Here is a 22702-nt window from a genome sequence, read left to right as displayed (position 1 = left end):
ATGATATCCCTACCACCTGTCCCCTACCTTGTATCTTTGAAGACCAAGTTGTAAACACCCTCTCTAATGCCAATAACACAGTATCTATGGGACCAGATAACATCCCAGGCTGTGCCCTATATGGGCTCCAACAAGAATTAGCAACACCATTTTGTACTCTTTTCAATCATAGTCTGATCACCAGCTTCATCCCAGCTGAATGGAAAATGGCCACTGTTATTTCCTTGCACAAAGGTGGTGCTTCCACTTACCCTGGAAACTATATGTCTATTAGCCTGACTAGGCTTATTTGCAAAGCCATGGAGCAAATCATCATGGACCTTAGCAACAAACATATAGGTAAGCTCCAAACACTTGCCCTTACTCAGTTTGGATTTGCCAACGGGAGATAATGCCTGTGAAACATTGTGGACTTCTTTGAGACAGTCACCAAGGCCCTGGATAAGGGGAAATCTGTGCATAAAGCCTACCTAGACTTAGACAAGGTATTTGACAGTATTGCCCACTCAGGCATCATTGACAAACTCACCCAGCTAGGTATCAAGCCATATATCGTTAGATGGGTCACTAACTGGCACACTGATAGAACCCATATAGTCAAAATAGGGGAACCCACCTCCAACATTAGACCTGCAAGCAGTGGTGTTCCACTGGAATCTGTCCTGGCACCTCTACTGTTTAGAATCTAGTTCTCCAAAGTACAAGCTAAAATCTAAAGGTCTGTGGCTGAAAAGTTTGCTGATGACTGCAAACTGGGAGCAGTCATAGAATCCCCAAACAATGTCAACATTCTACAAAAGGGTCTTACACAAACAAGTGATAGATGCCAAAATCATGGTCTTATCTCACTGCAAAAAGATGTATTATCATCCCTCTCAGTAAGTGCAATGTTCTACCACAACAATAACAAAGCCATAAGTATGCACTCACTGGTGAGAGGCCTGGGGGTACAGGTTGACAGCAACCATACCTTTGATCACCATGTCTCCACAGTGGTAAAAAGGACATTCTATATTGTTCATCTCATAAATAAGGCCATTGCATCCAGAAAATAAAAGACATTATAACCTCTCTATACTCTTCCCTCATCAGGCCAATAATGGAATACAATGCCCCTTTTGGTATGCACCTTTCCAAGCACCTGCAGCACCTGCAACAATTACAGAAATCACAAAAGTTCCTCACAAGGATAATTCAAGGTCTTCAGTATCTGTCCTATGTGGATCATCTGAAATCAGTGCCACTTTATTATGTTTTATAGAGACTACTCAGAGGTGATCTGTACCTTGGATATAAGACAATTTTTGACCATGCTTTATTGGAAATGCTGCATATCCCACAAATCAAATGGTACATGGGTTACTCACTCTGAAGACCTTTACCTGGAATGTGATATTAATAGAACATGCTGGAGGGTCAGATTATGTCTTCCAGAGGTTACTACAACTTTAGAATGACCTCCCACTTCATGTTAAACAGAGCACCTCATTGGCCCTCTTCAAATGCAGTGTGGACAATTGGATGTGTAACTTTAAATTCATCCCAGGGGTCCATCTGTTTCCCTCTTGGACAGAGGCAATCGGTGCTGATCATGGAAATAAGGGTAGAACTTGGCTAGGCTTGGAATGGCCCTAGGGATATTAGCCTAGTAACTTCCTATGATCCTTATATATGACTCATAGTCCATGTGGGAGTGCATCATCTGTGGCATACCTCCCTAGATTATGCTTAAAGAGACATATTTGAGCTCTCGGAATATGTATCTCAGGCTGGTGTGAGCCTAGCATTGAGTAGCATTTCCCCTTCTCCAAAGATAATGCCACAATGCGAACAAAGATCATTGATGTTAATAATTGGCTTGGTTTCTGGTGTCATTTTAAGGGGTGCAATATTTATCAGCATGGAAGGAGATGGTCAACAGATCAGGCTTCTTTGGCAGGGATGGTCTGCACCTCTCTTCTCTAGGCATTTGAATATTAGTTAAAACTGTATTTCTCCATAGTGCCTTTTGTAGGCAATGCCAATCTGAAACTATTTCAGACATAGAAAGTCAAAAACAAGAAAATCTGAAGGTATTACTGCTAAATGCTGGGAGTCTAAACAAAAAAACACTCCTTAGAAGATGTCTTCCCCCTTGAGTGTGCTGATGTCTGTGCAGTTATTGACACGTGGTGTAAAGCTGTGAAGAGCACACCAACAGTGCAGGGTAATTATGCCTTCTACACATTTCGACCAGCTACTTCACAGGCAGGGATTAATGGTGGGGGTGTCTCTATGTACATCAAAACTAAAGATACTTCAAGCCTGGTCAAAAAGGACAATGCACTTGAGTTGCTCCATGTTCAAATTTCCACAGGCAAGATGCAATACTACTTCTATGCAAGCTACAGGCTCCCCTCTATGACCCAGGAAACACATACCATGTATTTAAACTTATGAGAAACACTAACCATCCAACCCAATATCGTATTCATGGGTGACTTTCATTACCACACTATTAACTGGGAATCCTATACAACACCAAACATACAGGCACAGAGAGTCCTGGATTTTGTGAACACAAACTCCCTGAACCAGATAGCCAATACACAAACCAGGGGTGGAAACATACTGGATCTGGTCCTCACCAATATGAGAGAGGATCATGCACACCCCCTACTGTAATGTCTTCCCTGGTAAGATTCAAACACAAAGTGGTTTCGTTTGAAGTAAAAATAAAACATGGGCCCCCAGCTAAACATGGACTATTCAGGAACTAGCTAAAGCTAACCTCCAGCTATTAGGTAATAACCTAGCAAATTTGAAGCCCCCATAAACACTGAGAACACTGCGTCTTGTGCTGAAGTGTTCACAGCAACCCTGTACTAGCTGCATAGAAGCAGCCATACCCATCTGGGAGAAGTACAGAACTAACTCAAAATCAAGCCACCCTGGTGGAATCACAGAATCAATAGGCTTCATAACAGAAGGAAGAAATTCATGGCAAAACATAGGAGGTGCAGCACACAGCAGAATAACAGCACTCTCATCAAACTAAACAAAAAACTCAGAGGACAAATGAGGTCTATCAAAGCCAAATTTGAGGTGCATTTGGGCTCCTAGGCCAAGGACAACCACAAAGCATACTTTAGCAATGTCTGCAACTTCAAAGGCAATACACAATTGCGTGCACATCTCATTGTAAATGGAACCACCTATAATGAGCCAGAATATATAGCAAACCTCCTGGCTGATAAATTTGGCTACAACCTTACCCCTCTCTCCCCTCAACCTTCCCTTAGGAAATACCATCAATTATAAGTACCCCTACTATCTCTAGGGAACAGGTCTTTAATGCTCTTTCTAAGACCAAGTACACTGCATCAATGGCCCCAGACAATATCCAAGGATGCCTTCTAAATAGCATGAAACATGACCTATCAGGGCCTCTGGAATTACTCTGTAACTGTAGTCACCAAACAAGCTTCATGCCTCATGAATGGAGAACAGCAACAGTCATCCCTCTGCACAAAGGTTGGCTATCTACAGACCCTGGAGACTATAGACCCAGAAATCTCACTACTCTTATATGTAAAGCCATGGAAAGAATTATCATGGAAATGATTGATAGAGGTACAGTACACCTCCAGACACTGGACCAAACCCAGTATGGTTTCGTCAAGGGGAGATCATGCCTACCCAACCTGATGGACTTATTTGAGAAGGTAACCAAAGCAATGGATGAGGGAAAAATGCCTACCTTGGCCTGACAAGGAATTTGACACTATGCCCCCTTCAGGCATTGTTGACAAACTCAAGAGGTTAGACACAAATTAATATGTCATCTGGTGGATAGTTAACTGGCTCACAGACAGGTCCCAGGAAGTTAGCACTGGGGAATCCACCTCTATAAAGAGGCCAGCCACAAGTGGACTTCCTCACAAATCAGTCCTTGGACCTCTCCTTTTTGGTATTTACTTCTCTGAAGTCAAAGCCACTGTCAGTGGTCCTTGGCTGACTAAATTTGCTGATGATTGCAAATTAGGAGCTGTCATTGAATCCCACACTGACACAAATGTTCTCCAGGAGGGGCTAACAAAGACAGACAACTGGTGTCAGAGCCATGAACTAACACTAAATGCCAAGAAATGCACAATACTATCCTTTGGGAAGACATCCACCCCTGGTAAGTATCATATTAACAGCACAACTCTAACAGTTGACCTAGTAGTTAGGGACTTAGGGACACACATAGATAGTAATCTAGCCTTTGATTTTCATGTGTCTACAGTACCGAAGAAATCATTCTGTGTTGCACAACTTATAAGCAAACATATGGCATCTAAGTCTAAGGAAATCATTATTGCAATATATTCATCATTCATCAGACCTATCATTGAGTGCAATGCCCCCTTCGAAAGTACCTAACCAGGCATATCCGACAATCGGAACATCCACAGAGTTTGCTCACTAAACTAATACAGTGCATAAGTAAAATGTCCTATACAGACCACATGAAGGCCCTATCCCTGTATTCTGTCTCCTACAGGCTTTGGAGGAGAGATGTATGCCTGCAGTATAGGGCATTGTCAAACCCCACTCTAGATCTCCTGTATATCCATGAAACAAACAGCACCAAAATTAACCATTCTACAGACCTACACCTTGCTTGTGGTATAAATAAGACATGCTGGAGAGACAGGTATGTATTCATGAGAATACACCCTATATGGAATAGACTCCCCATCCATGTGAAGAAGAGTTCCGCCCTAACGCAAATCAAGTGCAAGTTATAGAATTGGATGGAGAGCAGGATATTCATTCCTCCTTTGGGAACTATGTCTCCAATGGACTCAGGAAAACTGTAAATGGTTCATCTCCCAGGCCCCTGTTTAAAAGTTTTTCATCTCCCAAACCCCTGCTTACACTTATCAAGGGTATCAGACCTTGTCAGAAATTTGGGATGCATGGCTAGGCTTAAAGAAGCCCTAGTGTTTGTTAGATTAGTAAACACCAATGAACCTATGAACCCAAGAACCTATACTGTATTACCTTTCTGATGACATTTGACTTCTGTGTTGACATTCAATCCTGTGCTTTGATGTTGATGGGTTGATTGTAGATGTGTATCCATAGGTGTGTACTACACAATCCTGAAAGTGAAATGTAAACATTTCCATGAGGCACATTTCATTGTGTGACTCCACAGCCCTTACAGCAGCATCCATTGTAACATATACAAAGTATCATTCTATCCACAGTATAAATGGCAAAGTACAATATCTGTAAATGACTAGTACAAGCAGCATGTCAAGAGCACCAATGGATGAAAGGAATTCATACTAATGTAGATAGTTACCCTGTGCATCAGACACATAGCTTTATGTCCCTGCATCTATGAGAAAGATAATAGGGATGTGGCACAGGTATCATCATTTGCACAAGGTGTTGTGTGGGGGTGCAGGAGGCCTAGGCTGACCCAATAGGTTGGAAAGGATTTGTGCTAGTCAGGAAGGGAAGCAAGCAAGATGGACCATGGAAATGTTGTGTGTGTATCTGTAGGTGCCCACAGTGTGACAGGGGTGTGTGAGTGTCTGCATAACCACAGCCAAACTCAATACTAGCCCTAGATGCCTGTATGTTGGACAGCTGTAAAACATGCATGGTAGCGCTGGCAGTTCATCATCTCCACCTCCGAACATGAGAACTGGCTCTGCCAGGAGTTCTACTGGCACCTCCTCATCCAAGTTCAGATGCTGTGCTACTACTTGAGTGTGACTGATGTCTGCTGAGCATATGTCCTCCACCGAAATGCCCAGCACCATGAGCCCATGGCTTGCTACTTCTTGGTGTGACAGCACACTCTCCTCTGGAGTGCTGGATGTACTGCCACTATGGGACCATGATTGTCCATGGCCACATTGACTCTCAGCAGATGTAGTTTCTGACCTACACCCATGAGGCCAATGCTCAACTCCAGTCAGATGTTCCATCACAGACAGTGTGTGTTCCAAGACAGATCATGTATGATCTGTCTCAGACCTACCTCTTTCAACCAATACAGGGTATTAACAAGATGGTGGAGACAGTCACAGATGTCACACTGCGCTGCAGCCATAACCCTGAGCATTTGCTGGGAGTTCCTTTCAAAACATGCCTGTGCCTCCATGATGACCCTAAACATATGTTAATGACAGGTGATGAGACATGTGCAACAGGTGTTGGAAGGACAGCAGGCTTCCTATGAACACCTCTCTCAATCTGCCTATGTGGAACCTCGCCAACAGTGTGGCTATAGCCAATGATGAAAGTCACTGAAGCCACAGTACCCACACTTCCCTGTTCAATGTCCCCAACCTCTGACTGTCCAATATCTGTGGCCTCAGTGGACTGAGTGTGCGTAGGCATATTGGCTGTGTAATCCACAAGGAGAATGAGTGTGGATGATGGATGTCAATCTCTGTGTCTGCTTCAGCCCCTTTAACCCCCAGGAGTGCCTTAATTTGGCCACCATCATCATCAGAGTCTGAGGAGACACTGACATCAGGTGGTATAGGGGTAAAAAGACCAACCTCCCTGGTCACCTGTGATAAATAGAAAAAAGCAATACATTAATACCTGCACAACTGTGCTCTGCAGTACTATGGGGCAATATATGTTAAGCTGTATACACTGCTGTCACTATCACAGACTTGCTTACCACCCACCCTCACAGAGTAGGACATGTGGACATTATTTTCTAACCCCAATCTGTAATTATTTGAAAATAGTTATTCAGTAAACAAGAATGTTATGAGCAAAAAATAAATTATGTACACTGTGGACATTCTGCGAAAATCTGCACAGTTGACAGTTATGGCAATCGGTAATATCCTGACAATATTTTCAAGTCAATCACTATGGTCATACCTACAAGGCAGAGGTATGGGTCTAATCTGTGGACATTCAGAAAATATCTGTACAGTTCTCAATAACACAGACAGTACATCAATCCAGCTAATACATTGAAATATATCTATATCCCTGACTAAACAGTTTTCTGCTTGCCAACAACAGGAGCTTGGCCTCTTCCAATTCCTGATGGTCCTGAAAAAATTTGAGAGAGAGGTAATGGCAGCGGCACCACATGTTAAGGTATAACAGGGGTAATGCAATATGTCAAAAACATCTGACATCTACAGTAACTGCTATGTAAAAAGGTATGTGAGTGACAATCTCTACATGAGCTTAAAACTGTAGCTAAGTAATCCCCCCACAAAAAAACAACTGACACCCATGTAAAACAATATACACATTGACAGAATGAATGTAACAGTATTCTACTGCTTATCTAACCAAGCATACCTAGATGCTCTTCTTGAGAGGAACAGGTGACACGATGGTCTACAACATATTGGTTGATGGATGCCTGAGAGATGTCCTGTGTAGCAAGGTTTGCCAGGATTTCTTCTGTTGCTGAGAGAGAAACTTCTTCTGCAGGCCCACCAACAGTGACCTGATTACCCCTGGCCATGTCAGCTACATGTCTCCTTGCTGCATTTATCATATCAGTGGCATGGTTTCGCAACTACTCATAGGTACAATTTTGTTGACCTGCGGCATTGATGTTATGCACCAGTTCATCCCACAATGCTGCACGTTCTGATCTACTTGTCCTCCCTTGGGACAGCATGACCTGGTAATGTTGTCACAAACGCTCAATGATGAGGTTTTCTGCCTCAGAAAATGGTGGTCTGTGATGTGCATGCAGAATGTCTCCTGAAATTCAGAGACATGAGAACACATCTAAGGATCACATACATATGAGTAAGGTTCACTATCATATAGTCGACAATCAAAATAAATTCATACCTTAAATGTCAACTAAAAACCTCTACTCGGAATGTTGAGAAGATCAGAATGTCATAAACACACTTCCTATTGTGAATGCGACCTTTCTTGACATCCGTAGACTGCAGTCTGACACTGCACATCACCTGACATGACGATTTTGTAGGGATGCAAGCCCCCCACACCCCCTGTAAATTATATATTCCAACTCCGAGATCACACCACAGTGTAGAAAAAGGTAAATTTCCTGATCCCCACTGTACCATGATCTATAAGTTACAAGATCGACCTCATATGTGTGAATGCACTGTGCATTCGCTGAACTGTGACTCGCACAAATGAAGGATCGGCAACATGGGATTCAGCCAACCATAATTCGACATCCCATGGTCACCAAACCTTCACTCAAAATTGTGAAAGTAAACCTATGAGTAAACTATATATACATACAGCAGTAAAGGAAGGATATCAGTATTCACTGTTGATTACACATCTCATATTCAGCAGTGTGCCAAACATACAAAAGGTGTGGATGCAAATAGGACTGTAGCAACAGTGACATATTCCTGTTTGTGCCATGGCAGATACTCACGTATATCAAACACCCAGCACAGTAGTCCATTGTAGTGTGCCTCATAGCAGGAAAAATATCCCCACACACACAAATAATATGTATAAACAATAGTGCCAACAAAATAGCAGTGTACTATTACAACTGCTATCAAAGGAAATAGCGAGGAGACCTATGTACCTAGTTATCACATAGCGTTATACCCTTGCTGTACTCTACATCCTCTGTACGTGTAACAGGACTGGAGATCAATGCCATGTCATAAGTACAGTTCTAACAAGTGCTTACTGATGTAATCGCCATTCTCCCAAAGTATATTCAAACATATGCATCATGTAGGAAGCAGAATGGATACATACCTGATGGAGTACAATACTTAACTGTTGAAAAATACTGCTATACAAGTAGTGAGTCAATGAGTTAGACATAGGACATAACTCTCATACACACTGATTGCCTAGCTAAAGGTTTGCCTTTTTATGATGGTTCTCATTAGCAGTTGATTGTATCTGAATCAATCTGTAGTTCAGAACTCCTAAATGGAGCATCGTGAACTGATGTGGCAACTGGGGCTGGATGCTACCAGGTTTCCTGGACTAAATGATAGTGTCAGTCTCAAAAGTGTACTCAAAATAAGAAACAATAAACTATAAGTGAATGGATTTTTACTCCTTCCTCTAGTACCTTTTTTAACCATATTTCAGGGTTGTGACAGAAAGTTAGATGGTAATTAGAATTATTTATAAATTTAGTTAATTAGGTTGGTGTAAGGGATGTTTTATGTTGTATACCAACAGTTTTTTATGTCAACATTTTAATGTCAAATATTTTTAAGCTGGTAATTTGGATTTAAATGGTATGGATTTTTAATGTAATATTTTTTGATGTAATACACTCTTGCAGATAGACATGTCAACTATGCCCAATTAATACCCTATTTTTTAGAGTTGTTTAATGTTTATAAAATAGTTATATAAGATTGATTTTTAAGGAATGGTATAAGTATATATATTTGTGTTCAATGTATGTAGGTAGTATTGGCTTTTTAATCAGTACACAATGTGTACTAGTTTTAAAATGTATTTTACTTTATGCATTTCTAAGCATTATAAAGCCAGAGGTATTGTTTTAAAATGGTTATATTACTGGTAATTGATGCTTTAAATGTTTAATTAATCAATTGGCCGGCCTATCCCACAGTATAAATAAAGGGGACGGCCACACAATATATTGTAACTTGATAAAGCCTGGGATACACCAGGCGAAAGCGCTTGTTCGTTTATACTGTCTGTGGATTATTAAAACAACTCCGTTTTTCATTCATTGGCTTTTTTGCTTTTTTTGGACTTACTAACTGTGGTGAATCTACCTTGTGGCCAGCACTTTTTGTGCTTTTGGACTTTGAACATCTCATTATTTTTTCTGGCAACTCGAATTTGGAGGGTTATCTGGTTATCGCTGACAGTTTTCCTGCTCTTCTGAGGTCTTGGTTTTGAAACTCCTAAATGCAGCCTACACAGCTGATTTGTAGTATAATCAGCCAATCCCATGCAACTACTCAACAAGATATAAGACCTCAATGTAGATTCCATCCCTTTTCTCATATGTTAGGGTGAAAAATAGGGGTCTATATTATAACATCAAAGTCTAAAAACTTTGAATGTTATAATATCAAACCCAGTAGAGCAAACAATGGAAATAGAGAAGCTGCAGAACACTGAATACTTTCCTAGGGAAAGTATTCCGTGGGCCATTTCTGCAGTTTCACTATTTCCTCAACTGTGGAGCGAAGGTTACGGACTGGGTTAAGATAAGTGTGTGAACAAAGGTAAGTGTGCGATTGTGGGGACATGAGGGTTAGGGTAGGGTAGGTGAGTTAGGGTTAGGGAGCGGGTAAGGTGAGTGTGCGATAGTTAGGGACCTTAGGGTTAGGGTTGGCTTAAGGTAAGTGGATAGCTAGTGGTGCATGTCTGGTTTAGTGTAGGGTTTTGTGAAGTGTATGTGTGTGGATTATTTATTTTGCTGTGCTTGTGTTGTGTGTATGTTTGTCGGAACAACAAATTTTTCCCTGGGAAAAAATTTGCTATTCTGACTGTTCGGTTTTCTCGTGTTTTGATTGAATGGGTTTGATATTATAACATTCAAAGTTTTTAGACTTTGATTTTATAATATAGACCTGAAAAATAGTGGGGTAAAAATACAACATCAACACAGAGAGAACGTAGCCGCTACTTTTTACATAGAGATATGTGGGCTACAGGCTGAAGCTGATACTGCTGCTGCTAGCAATAGGCATAGATAGAGAAGCAGAAGTCTTTGCAGGACGACAACACAAAAGAGTAACTGTGGGATCTGTGACAGACCTGATGAATAGCCAGAGCTAGATTAAGGAAACTCTTGCCACTGGAAATTAAGGTATGTGTTTCAAGTAAGTATGTTAGCCAAATGTATCATTAACAGAGTAAAAGGCAACATGCTTTGTGTGTCCTAGAACAAGGTAGGGGGGACATTAACCATTATGTCAACCAGCTTGAACAACTGCCAGGTCATGTGTTATGTCATGGTAGTCATCTAGAATGTGTGAGTTGGCAACCCTTGCTTCTAGACCAGCCTCCAAATATGTATGTTACTTGTACAGCTGTGGTTGTCTGTAATATCACTGGCAAATCATTGTGGACTGCAGTCTAATATTACTGGGCCACATTTGAATTACATACTTCAGTTTCCTCTGGGAATTTATGCTAATGCACAACCTAACATTCTAGGCACTTTCTAGGGTTGTGATAACAATAGTTAAAATGTGTTCCTATCTGTAGGCCTTTGACTTCCATTATTTAGAAGCACACATTCCATCTGTACTGCTTTCGGTGGATAAATAGGTGATGAGACAGTCATACATGTACAAATACATGTATTTTAAATGCTAGACACAGCTGTATTTGAACCCAAGACCACGTGAACCAAAAATAAAATTTTAAAGCACTTAACAGATTGAGCTACAGTCTTAGAGATAGAGTGAATGTGTTTTTACATGTTGTACAGATAACTGCACCCTGAACTGCTGTTACATACCTCACTTACACCTATTATGTGTATGGCTTAATAAGCATTTATTTCTCTACCAGTTTCCCAGTAAAAATTTCGATTTTTCCATTAATCTTTTAGCAGATTTGCTGTACAATGCGCAGCATCAAGTAAACATGCTTAATAATGAGAAAATGACAATTACTATGTTTTCCTTAAAACACCTGTACTAATTAAATGGCTGTGTGGCTTCATGGTTTGATGCACTGCTGTTGAAGATGGGTGTTAATGGGTTTGAAATACATCATGGGTGAACTTTTTTTTAATGTGATTATTATGCTTTCACATATATGTAATAATATGATGGCATTTACCTTAGCTTAGCGATGCTGCACTAATGATTCTTTAAAGAAAAGAAAATTGGGAAGATAGGAAAGTGGTGAAATGGGGTACAAGCAGGGGGAAAGACATAGTGAAAGGCAGGTAGGAATGTGCAGAAAGGGTGTAGGAAAGAATCATAACTATATTTCATTCACAGCAACAACTGTGCAATTGCAAAGATTTTTAGCTGAATTTGGACCCCATAGAGAGGGGTGACGATGACATAAGTTCATTGTCAAGCCAACTGGACCAAATTAGGTGTGTGTAGTGCATACATGTGTGAAATGGAGAGCTATGTACGGGACTTTTTTTTTTTCAAGGCGAGAGTGGAATGTTGGGGAAGGGGCTTGGGTATGTGTGCAGAAGGTAAGTTAGGAAGATGAGGAAGCATTTGCAGACAGACAAGACATGCAAGACTTCAGACAGGGTTGATGAGGGACACAAGAGGGGTTGAACACCTTGGTTGTGGTGGGGTTCGGGGGATCCAGGTCAAATAGATGTCAGACATGGTAACAGTGTGACTCAAGTTCTCACCCATGGGACTGTCAGCACTGTACCTTCACTGCTCCTTTGGAGGCAGTGGTTGACACCAGTGCCTAGGGACAGAATGCCCCACTAGGATGGGCAGAATGATCTGGCATAGGCATGCAACAATAGTTTGCTTCACAAGCCTATGCACCATGCCTGGCATTTGTTCACAGGTGACACAGTCATCCCCTAGCCATGTCTCCCAGAGGGGGGCACTCTTCTGTCCTGTGGAGTGGAACTACCTGAAAGAGCAGGTAGTGCAGGAGCAGCAGGGGGGAATACCACCAGTCTGCAGCTCAGACATGCTGGGCCCTGGTGCCTCAGCTGGGGAAGCCAAGGTAGGTGGATCACAAGGAACCAGACTACATTTTCAAGCTTGGTAAATAAAATAGAAACATAACAGAAAAATAAATGTAACCCAAACAAATGTAATTATGAACATAAAAGAAAACAATAATGATTAATGGAAACAAATTTAAAAATAATATGAGGAACACAACAATAAATAATGTAAATGAAAGTTTATTTAACAGCAGCACAATATTAAATCATACATAAATTCAGCATAAGAGGTAATAACAAATAATATGAAAATAGCAAATGATAATAGTAAACATATTGATTAAATAAATAAAAGAAGAGAAGGGGATGGGTGAGAGAAGCAAGGAGAACATTAATAACTTCACAGGTACCATAACTAAACAAACTACAAATAAGTAGTTTTAGATATGTTAGATTTTACTTGTTACACCACTGACTGCTATGATGTTTTTTATTTGAAAGACTACCCTGCTCCTTACACACACTATAGTTCAGATCATATTGCATCCATTCAATGTTGCTTATATGTGATATATGATGATCCATGTACATACATCTGAACCTCTTAGCATGGGACATTATGGGCCAAGCCAAACATAATGATGGTACAAAGGCTCAACAACAGGGAACATTCTCACAAAGTGTGCACTTACAATAGTAGCAAGGTGTTCAGACAATAGATTTGCCATTAAAATGAATTTCAAGAGATGTCTAATATTTGCAATTCAGAGGGCTGACAGTTTTTTCTAACACTGAACCTCACAAATGTGGCAGAAACTAGCCAGTAAAACAAGATCACACACCAAACAGACCAGACATATGGGGAAAATATTCAGTGCATTCTACAAAAATCATGACAGTTGAGGTATGTCCATGTACACGGATTGCACTTGATAGCTGGAGAGTCACGGCACAGGTCAATAGGTGTGCACCTTACATGCAAGCATGGTTATGTGTTTTTGTCGAAATGCTAAAACAGTATTGAAAACTGTGCAGTTTCTCAGTTGGCTGGTGTGGGATTATAACCAACAAGCAGTGACTACAGTAATACTGAACATTTTATTTGAAATAATAAATTATCAGTGCACTGTCTCCTTTTACACTTTATTGATTCATGTTATTTCAAATATTGCATTTACACACATGGATAGCTGTCTAGGACTTCTGTTAACTTACATGTTTACCCTACTCATTTATTGACTGCAATCTACAGCATATTTCTGACAATGAGCACACCACAACACTGACTCTTAATCTGGGTATTCAGCAACATTAACTAATGGCTGGAAGCTATCCTACATAGCACTGTATGCTTACTTGGTTTAACTTGCATTAAGAGTTCAAATATGCACTGACATTTTAATTAAAGTCTATGATGTCCCAGGCATTTCATACATGACTGTTAAAACTGCAATATTTGTATTTATTTTATTTTATTATTAAATTAATCATGCATTATTTTATTGATTTGCTTACATACCTTGCACTTGACTCATCCTGGCTAAATGCCTTGCATGGAGGCGCACACTGAAAGCCTCCTCTTCTGCAACTGTGGTAAGAGAGGAAAGCCATTATGCATACCAGTTTTGCACAGATTCAGTTTAATATGTATAAATTACTAAAAACATACTTACATACCTGTGGGGTGTTCCTTGCCTGTGCCTCTTGGATTCAGTGATCCAAAGCACCCCTCTTCCATCACTAGAGGTTATCATAATGGTGATGGCACTGCTCACCAGTGCAGGGGATACCATTTGCACTGGTCAGATCCCTGCCAAACTATTGAAGGCTTCAGACTTGGTTTCTGAGCCAGGATAGTTGTCCTGCAGCAGCTGGGGTCCATGGTGCTGTACCAGGAGTCCAAAAAAACTCTGCACTCCTGAACACCCCCGTGTTGTGCTCAAAAGTATACTTCTTCCCCAATGACAGCCATATCCACACTCAAGATCAGGATCCAAGGAATACTATGCAATTTCCGCCTATTGCCTTTTACATACGGTGCCTTCCCGCCATTGTGTGTCATACTGAAACATTCAAAAATGTGCTACATTGCGTAGCATCACACTCACACAACTCATGTTTAACTGAAGCTTAGCAATGTGCAAACAAGGAAAGACTGTTACTGTTGAATTTAAAGTGAACTGATGTTTCAGTGACCTAACACAGTTTCACAGCAGTATATGTAAAAGCTATCATTGTCCAGGACTCGAGCCCAGGACCTACTACACTATAGGTGATCATTCAACTTATCTTGCTACTAGACTAGTGAGCTCAAGCATCTTCAGATATACTGCTACTGCAAATGTAGTGCAGCTTCGCTGCATGGGTTTGGGAGGCGCCAAGTACTGCACAGCTAAGTCAATCGAAAGCATCCAGTTTCTATATTTAGATATCTGATGCATGTCTGATGTATGGGTGCGCAGAGCTAAACATAACTAAATAGGATGCCCCATCATGCAAACAAGCACATAAAGTAAAAAAAAAAATATTTAAAATAAACCCAAATTGGTGAAATAAATCATCCTGCACCCCATTTGATCAGCTTAACAGGCTGACAGGCATATGGCTATGCCATTGGTGTTACACAGATTCACTATCTGTGTTGTTCAGACCACCCTTAGGTGTGCTGCACCATTAATATGCATGGTAAACAACCGAGGGAAAATCGTGACCATGTACACAGATACATTTCATGTAGGCTCTACATGGAGTCTACACAAACTTAATTGAAACCTGAGGAGTATCATTTACACTCTGCCTGCTTGTATAAGTTTCAGTGTTATGCAATGAACTAATCCTGATTTGCAAACTGTAGCCTCCACTAACGAAAATCTGGAGACCAAATTAAGTGAAATGTTCAAGGCTGAAATGACCCAAACACAAAAGGTTGAGAATTAAAACTATAAGCATTTTCTAAAAGGTGTAGGAGGATTGCATTTAATGTGGAGAACAAGCCCTGACTGAATTGATATATATTAACATCACAGTTGCACAGACACATAAAATGAAGAAATACCAAAAAACAAATGAATCTCTGCTGACACAAGTATAAGCTGCACTGACAATAATTTCCAATGAAAAACAGCCTTCATCATTTTCATCATTGTTGTTTGGTGACTCTGCCACCTATAGGTTGGTGATAGAAATTCATTAACATGTACAGAAGCTGTTTCTGTTCAATATCACTGATGAAAAAATCATTGGATTTGGCTTTTTTATGTTACCAGCTACCTCAACAGAGGTGTAGCTTAGAATATGAATCATTAACTGACATTCATAAATGGATTCACTACAGGTGCTTGAGTCCTAATTATTCAAATACCACTGTCTTTCAGCCAGGGACTTGAGTGCCTTGTACTTCGGCTAGGCTGCTGCTCATGCTAAAACTTCAGTATGAGTTCTGGAAAGTAGCTGTGGGGAGGGATCACTGCTTGTGCTCAGACACCTCTGGCAAGCTTCACTGAAGATTGACCTACTTTAGAAACTAATGTATATATTGTACACTACACTTTGCTTGATTGTACATTGCACTGTGCTAGTTCACTGAAACGTATATACTCAGTTTTCTTCCATGTAATTAGTCTGAACTGCTCTGTTGTTGCTTACATTTCTGTATTTTTGTTTCTGAAGTATTTAGCATTTCACCTGGGCTAAGCCTGAGATTTGTCAATACTGAACTGTGCACTACTCCATTAAATAAATATAAATAAATAATTAAATAAACTCAGAATAAGGTCTGGAAAGTAGCTCTGGGGAGGGAGTAGGAGGGTTTTTTAGGATTAAGGATTAGAAGGGGGTTTAAAATTATGATGTTGGACAGGAATTTTAAGGACTGGCAGCCAGCGGGAAAGGTGTTTTAGTGTTGGAGATCAGGAAGAGAGTTTTAGGTTTAGAAAGAGATCAGAATATTTATTTTCGGGGGCATGGCCAAGATGCCAGTCTGATAGCAGCAGAAATCCATAGCTCTGCTTAAATTGTAATATCCTGACAGGAAATATACTTTAATTTTTAGAAAAATCTAACTAAAAGTGTACTAAAAGATAGATTAACATAGACTCTTTATTGTTTTCTAAAAATTAATACATAGTCAAGAGAATTTTTTAGTTATTCCTGTCAAGAAGTTTTCTACTGGAGATCTCAACACGAGCAACTCGAAGAACACATACCAGGAGAGTGCAGTGAAGAAAGAACTACATCTTATAATATCAAACATCCAAGAACTGTCACTAAAAACATGAGCAACGTGAAGAACCCACACCAGGAGAGTGCAGTGAAGAAAGAACTACATCTTATAATATCAAACATCCAAGAACTGTCACTAAAAACATGAGCAACGTGAAGAACCCACACCAGGAGAGTGCAGTGAAGAAAGAACTACATCTTATAATAACAAACATCCAAGAACTGTCACTAAAAACATGAGCAACGTGAAGAACCCACACCAGGAGAGTGCAGTGAAGAAAGAACTACATCTTATAATATCAAACATCCAAGAACTGTCACTAAAAACATGAGCAACGTGAAGAACCCACACCAGGAGAGTGCAGTGAAGAAAGAACTACATCTTATAATATCAAACATCCAAGAACTGTCACTAAAAACATGAGCAACGTGAAGAACCCACACCAGGAGAGTGCAGTGAAGAAAGAACTACATCTTATAATATCAAACATCCAAGAACTGTCACTAAAAACATGAGCAACGTGAAGAACCCACACCAGGAGAGTGCAGTGAAGAAAGAACTACATCTTATAATAACAAACATCCAAGAACTGTCACTAAAAACATGAGCAGCGTGATGAACCCACACCAGGAGAGTGCAGTGAAGAAAGAATTACATCTTATAATAACAAACATCCATGAACTGTCACTAAAAACATGAGCAATGAAGAACCCACACCAGGAGAGTGCAGTACAGATTCAGTTTAATATGTATAAATTACTAAAAACATACTTACATACCTGTGGGGTGTTCCTTGCCTGTGCCTCTTGGATCCAGTGATCCAAAGCACCCCTCTTCCATCACTAGAGGTTATCATAATGGTGATGACACTGCTCACCTGTGCAGAGAATACCATTTGCACTGGTCAGATCCCTGCCAAACTATTGAAGGCTTCAGACTTGGTTTCTGAGCCAGGATAGTTGTCCTGCAGCAGCTGGGGTCCATGGTGCTGTACCAGGAGTCCAAAAAAACTCTGCACTCCTGAACACCCCCGTGTTGTGCACAAAAGTGCACTTCTTCCCCCCATGACAGCCATATCCACACTCAAGATCAGGATCCAAGTAATACTATGCAATTTCTGCCTATTGCCTTTTACATACGGTGCCTTCCCGCCATTGTGTGTCATACTGAAACATTCAAAAATGTGCTACATTGCGTAGCATCATACAAACTCACACAACCCACGTTTAACTGAAGCTTAGCAATGTGCAAACAAGGAAAGACTGTTACTGTTGAATTTAAAGTGAACTGATGTTTCAGTGACCTAACACAGTTTCACAGCAGTATATGTAAAAGCTATCATTGTCCAGGACTCGAGCCCAGGACCTACTACACTATATGTGATCATTCAACTTATCTTGCTAGTAGACTAGTGAGCTCAAGCATCTTCAGATATACTGCTACTGCAAATGTAGTGCAGCTTCGCTGCATGGGTTTGGGAGGCGCTACGTACTGCACAGCTAAGTCAATCGAAAGTATCCAGTTTCTATATTTAGATATCCGATGCATGTCTGATGTATGGGTGCGCAGAGCTAAACATAACTAAACAGGATGCCCCATCATGCAAACAAGCACATAAAGTAAAAATAATATTTAAAATAAACCCAAATTGGTGAAATAAATCATCCTGCACCCCATTTGGTCAGCTTAACAGGCTGACAGGCATATGGCTATGCCATTGGTGTTACACAGATTCACTATCTGTGTTGTTCGGACCACCGTTAGGTGTGCTGCACCATTAATATGCATGGTGAACAACCGAGGGAAAATCGTGGCCATGTACACAGATACATTTCATGTAGGCTCTACATGGAGTCTACACAGACTTTATTGAAAGCTGAGGAGTATCATTTACACTCTGCCTGCTTGTATAAGTTTCAGTGTTATGCAATTAACTAATCCTGATTTGCAAAACTTCTGTAGCCTCCACTAACGAAAATCTGGAGACCAAATTAAGTGAAATGTTCAAGGCTGAAATGACCCAAACACAAAAGGTTGAGAATTAAAACTATAAGCATTTTCTAAAAGGTGTAGGAGGATTGCATTTAATGTGGAGAACAAGCCCTGACTGAATTGATATATATTAACATCACAGTTGCACAGACACATAAAATGAAGAAATGCCAAAAAACAAATGAATCTCTGCTGACACAAATATAAGCTGCACTGACAATAATTTCCAATGAAAAACAGCCTTCATCATTTTCATCATTGTTGTTTGGTGACTCTGCCACCTATAGGTTGGTGATAGAAACTCATTAACATGTACAGAAGCTGTTTCTGTTCAATATCACTGATGAAAAAATCATTGGATTTGGCTTTTTTATGTTACCAGCTACCTCAACAGAGGTGTAGCTTAGAATATGAATCATTAACTGACATTCATAAATGGATTCACTACAGGTGCTTGAGTCCTAAACATTCAAATACCACTGTCTTTCAGCCAGGGACTTGAGTGCCTTGTACTTCGGCTAGGCTGCTGCTCATGCTAAAACTTGAGTATGAGTTCTGGAAAGTAGCTGTGGGGAGGGATCACTGCTTGTGCTCAGACACCTCTGGCAAGCTTCACTGAAGACTGACCTACTTTAGAAACTAATGTATATATTGTACACTACACTTTGCTTGATTGTACATTGCACTGTGCTAGTTCACTGAAACGTATATACTCAGTTTTCTTCCATGTAATTAGTCTGAACTGCTCTGTTGTTGCTTACATTTCTGTATTGTTGTTTCTGAAGTCTTTAGCATTTCACCTGGGCTAAGCCTGAGATTTGTCAATATTGAACTGTGCACTACTCCATTAAATAAATATAAATAAATAATTAAATAAACTCAGAATAAGGTCTGGAAAGTAGCTCTGGGGAGGGAGTAGGAGGGTTTTTTAGGATTAAGTATTAGAAGGGGGTTTAGGATTATAATGTTGGACAGGAATTTTAAGGACTGGCAGTGGGAAAGGTGTTTTAGGGTTGGAGATCAGGAAGAGAGTTTTAGGTTTAGAAAGAGATCAGAATATTTATGTTCGGGGGCATGGCCAAGATGCCAGTCTGATAGCAGTGGAAATCCATAGCTCTGCTTAGATTTTAATATCCTGACAGGAAATATACTTTAATTTTTATAAAAATCTAACTAAAAGTATACTAAATGTTAGATTAACATAGACTCGTTATTGTTTTCTAAAAATGAATACATAGTCAAGTGAATTTTTTAATTATTCCTGTCAAGAAGTTTTCTACTGGAGATCTCAACATGAGCAGCTTGAATAACTCACACCAGGAGAGTGCAGTGAAGAAAGAACTACATCTTATAATAACAAACATCCAAGAACTGTCACTAAAAACATGAGCAACGTGAAGAACCCACACCAGGAGAGTGCAGTGAAGAAAGAACTACATCTTATAATAACAAACATCCAAGAACTGTCACTAAAAGCATGAGCAACGTGAAGAACCCACACCAGGAGAGTGCAGTGAAGAAAGAACTACATCTTATAATAACAAACATCCAAGAACTGTCACTAAAAACATGAGCAACTCGAAGAACCCACACCAGGAGAGTGCAGCGAAGAAAGAACTACATCTTATAATAACAAACATTCAAGAGCTGTCACTAAAAACATGAGCAACGTGAAGAACCCACACCAGGAGAGTGCAGTGAAGAAAGAACTACATCTTATAATAACAAACATCCAAGAACTGTCACTAAAAAACATGAGCAACGTGAAGAACCCACACCAGGAGAGTGCAGTGAAGAAAGAACTACATCTTATAATAACAAACATCCAAGAACTGTCACTAAAAACATGAGCAACGTGAAGAACCCACACCAGGAGAGTGCAGTGAAGAAAGAACTACATCTTATAATAACAAACATCCAAGAACTGTCACTAAAAACATGAGCAACGTGAAGAACCCACACCAGGAGAGTGCAGTGAAGAAAGAACTACATCTTATAATAACAAACATCCATGAACTGTCACTAAAAACATGAGCAACGTGAAGAACCCACACCAGGAGAGTGCAGTGAAGAAAGAACTACATCTTATAATAACAAACATCCAAGAACGGTCACTAAAAACATGAGCAACGTGAAGACCCCACACCAGGAGAGTGCAGTGAAGAAAGAACTACATCTTATAATAACAAACATCCAAGAACTGTCACTAAAAACATGAGCAACGTGAAGAACCCACACCAGGAGAGTGCAGTGAACAAGAACTAGATCTTATAATAACAAACATCCAAAAACTGCCACTAAAAACATGAGCAACGTGAAGAACCCACACCGGAGAGTGCAGTGAAGAAAGAACTACATCTTATAATAACAAACATCCAAGAACTGTCACTAAAAACATGAGCAACGTGAAGAACCCACACCAGGAGAGTGCAGTGAAGAAAGAACTACATCTTATAATAACAAGCATCCAAGAACTGTCACTAAAAACATGAGCAACGTGAAGAACCCACACCAGGAGAGTGCAGTGAAGAAAGAACTCCATCTTATAATAACAAACATCCAAGAACTGTCACTAAAAACATGAGCAACGTGAAGAACCCACACCAGGAGAGTGCAGTGAAGAAAGAACTACATCTTATAATAACAAACATCCAAGAACTGTCACTAAAGCATGAGCAACGTGAAGAACCCACACCAGGAGAGTGCAGTGAAGAAAGAACTACATCTTATAATAACAAACAACCAAGAACTGTCACTAAAAACATGAGCAACTCGAAGAGCCCACACCAGGAGAGTGCAGTGAAGAAAGAACTACATCTTATAATAACAAACATCCAAGAACTGTCACTAAAAACATGAGCAACGTGAAGAACCCACACCAGGAGAGTGCAGTGAAGAAAGAACTACATCTTATAATAACAAACATCCAAGAACTGTCACTAAAACATGAGCAACGTGAAGAACCCACACCAGGAGAGTGCAGTGAAGAAAGAACTACATCTTATAATAACAAACATCCAAGAACTGTCACTAAAACATGAGCAACGTGAAGAACCCACACCAGGAGAGTGCAGTGAAGAAAGAACTACATCTTATAATAACAAACATCCAAGAACTGTCACTAAAAACATGAGCAACGTGAAGAACCCACACCAGGAGAGTGCAGTGAAGAAAGAACTACATCTTATAATAACAAACATCCAAGAACTGTCACTAAAACATGAGCAACGTGAAGAACCCACACCAGGAGAGTGCAGTGAAGAAAGAACTACATCTTATAATAACAAACATCCAAGAACTGTCACTAAAAACATGAGCAACGTGAAGAACCCACACCAGGAGAGTGCAGTGAAGAAAGAACTACATCTTATAATAACAAACATCCAAGAACTGTCACTAAAAACATGAGCAACGTGAAGAACCCACACCAGGAGAGTGCAGTGAAGAAAGAACTACATCTTATAATAACAAACATCCAAGAACTGTCACTAAAAACATGAGCAACGTGAAGAACCCACACCAGGAGAGTGCAGTGAAGAAAGAACTACATCTTATAATAACAAACATCCAAGAACTGTCACTAAAAACATGAGCAACGTGAAGAACCCACACCAGGAGAGTGCAGTGAAGAAAGAACTACATCTTATAATAACAAACATCCAAGAACTGTCACTAAAAACATGAGCAACGTGAAGAACCCACACCAGGAGAGTGCAGTGAAGAAAGAACTACATCTTATAATAACAAACATCCAAGAACTGTCACTAAAAACATGAGCAACGTGAAGAACCCACACCAGGAGAGTGCAGTGAAGAAAGAACCACATCTTATAATAACAAACATCCAAGAACTGTCACTAAAAACATGAGCAACGTGAAGAACCCACACCAGGA

Source organism: Protopterus annectens, chromosome 5.part1, assembly GCF_019279795.1.
Source record: "Protopterus annectens isolate FY-2018-M chromosome 5.part1, PAN1.0, whole genome shotgun sequence".
NCBI lineage: Eukaryota > Metazoa > Chordata > Ceratodontiformes > Protopteridae > Protopterus > Protopterus annectens.
The sequence above is the reverse complement of the archived record's forward strand: the minus strand, read 5'-3'. Positions refer to the sequence as shown.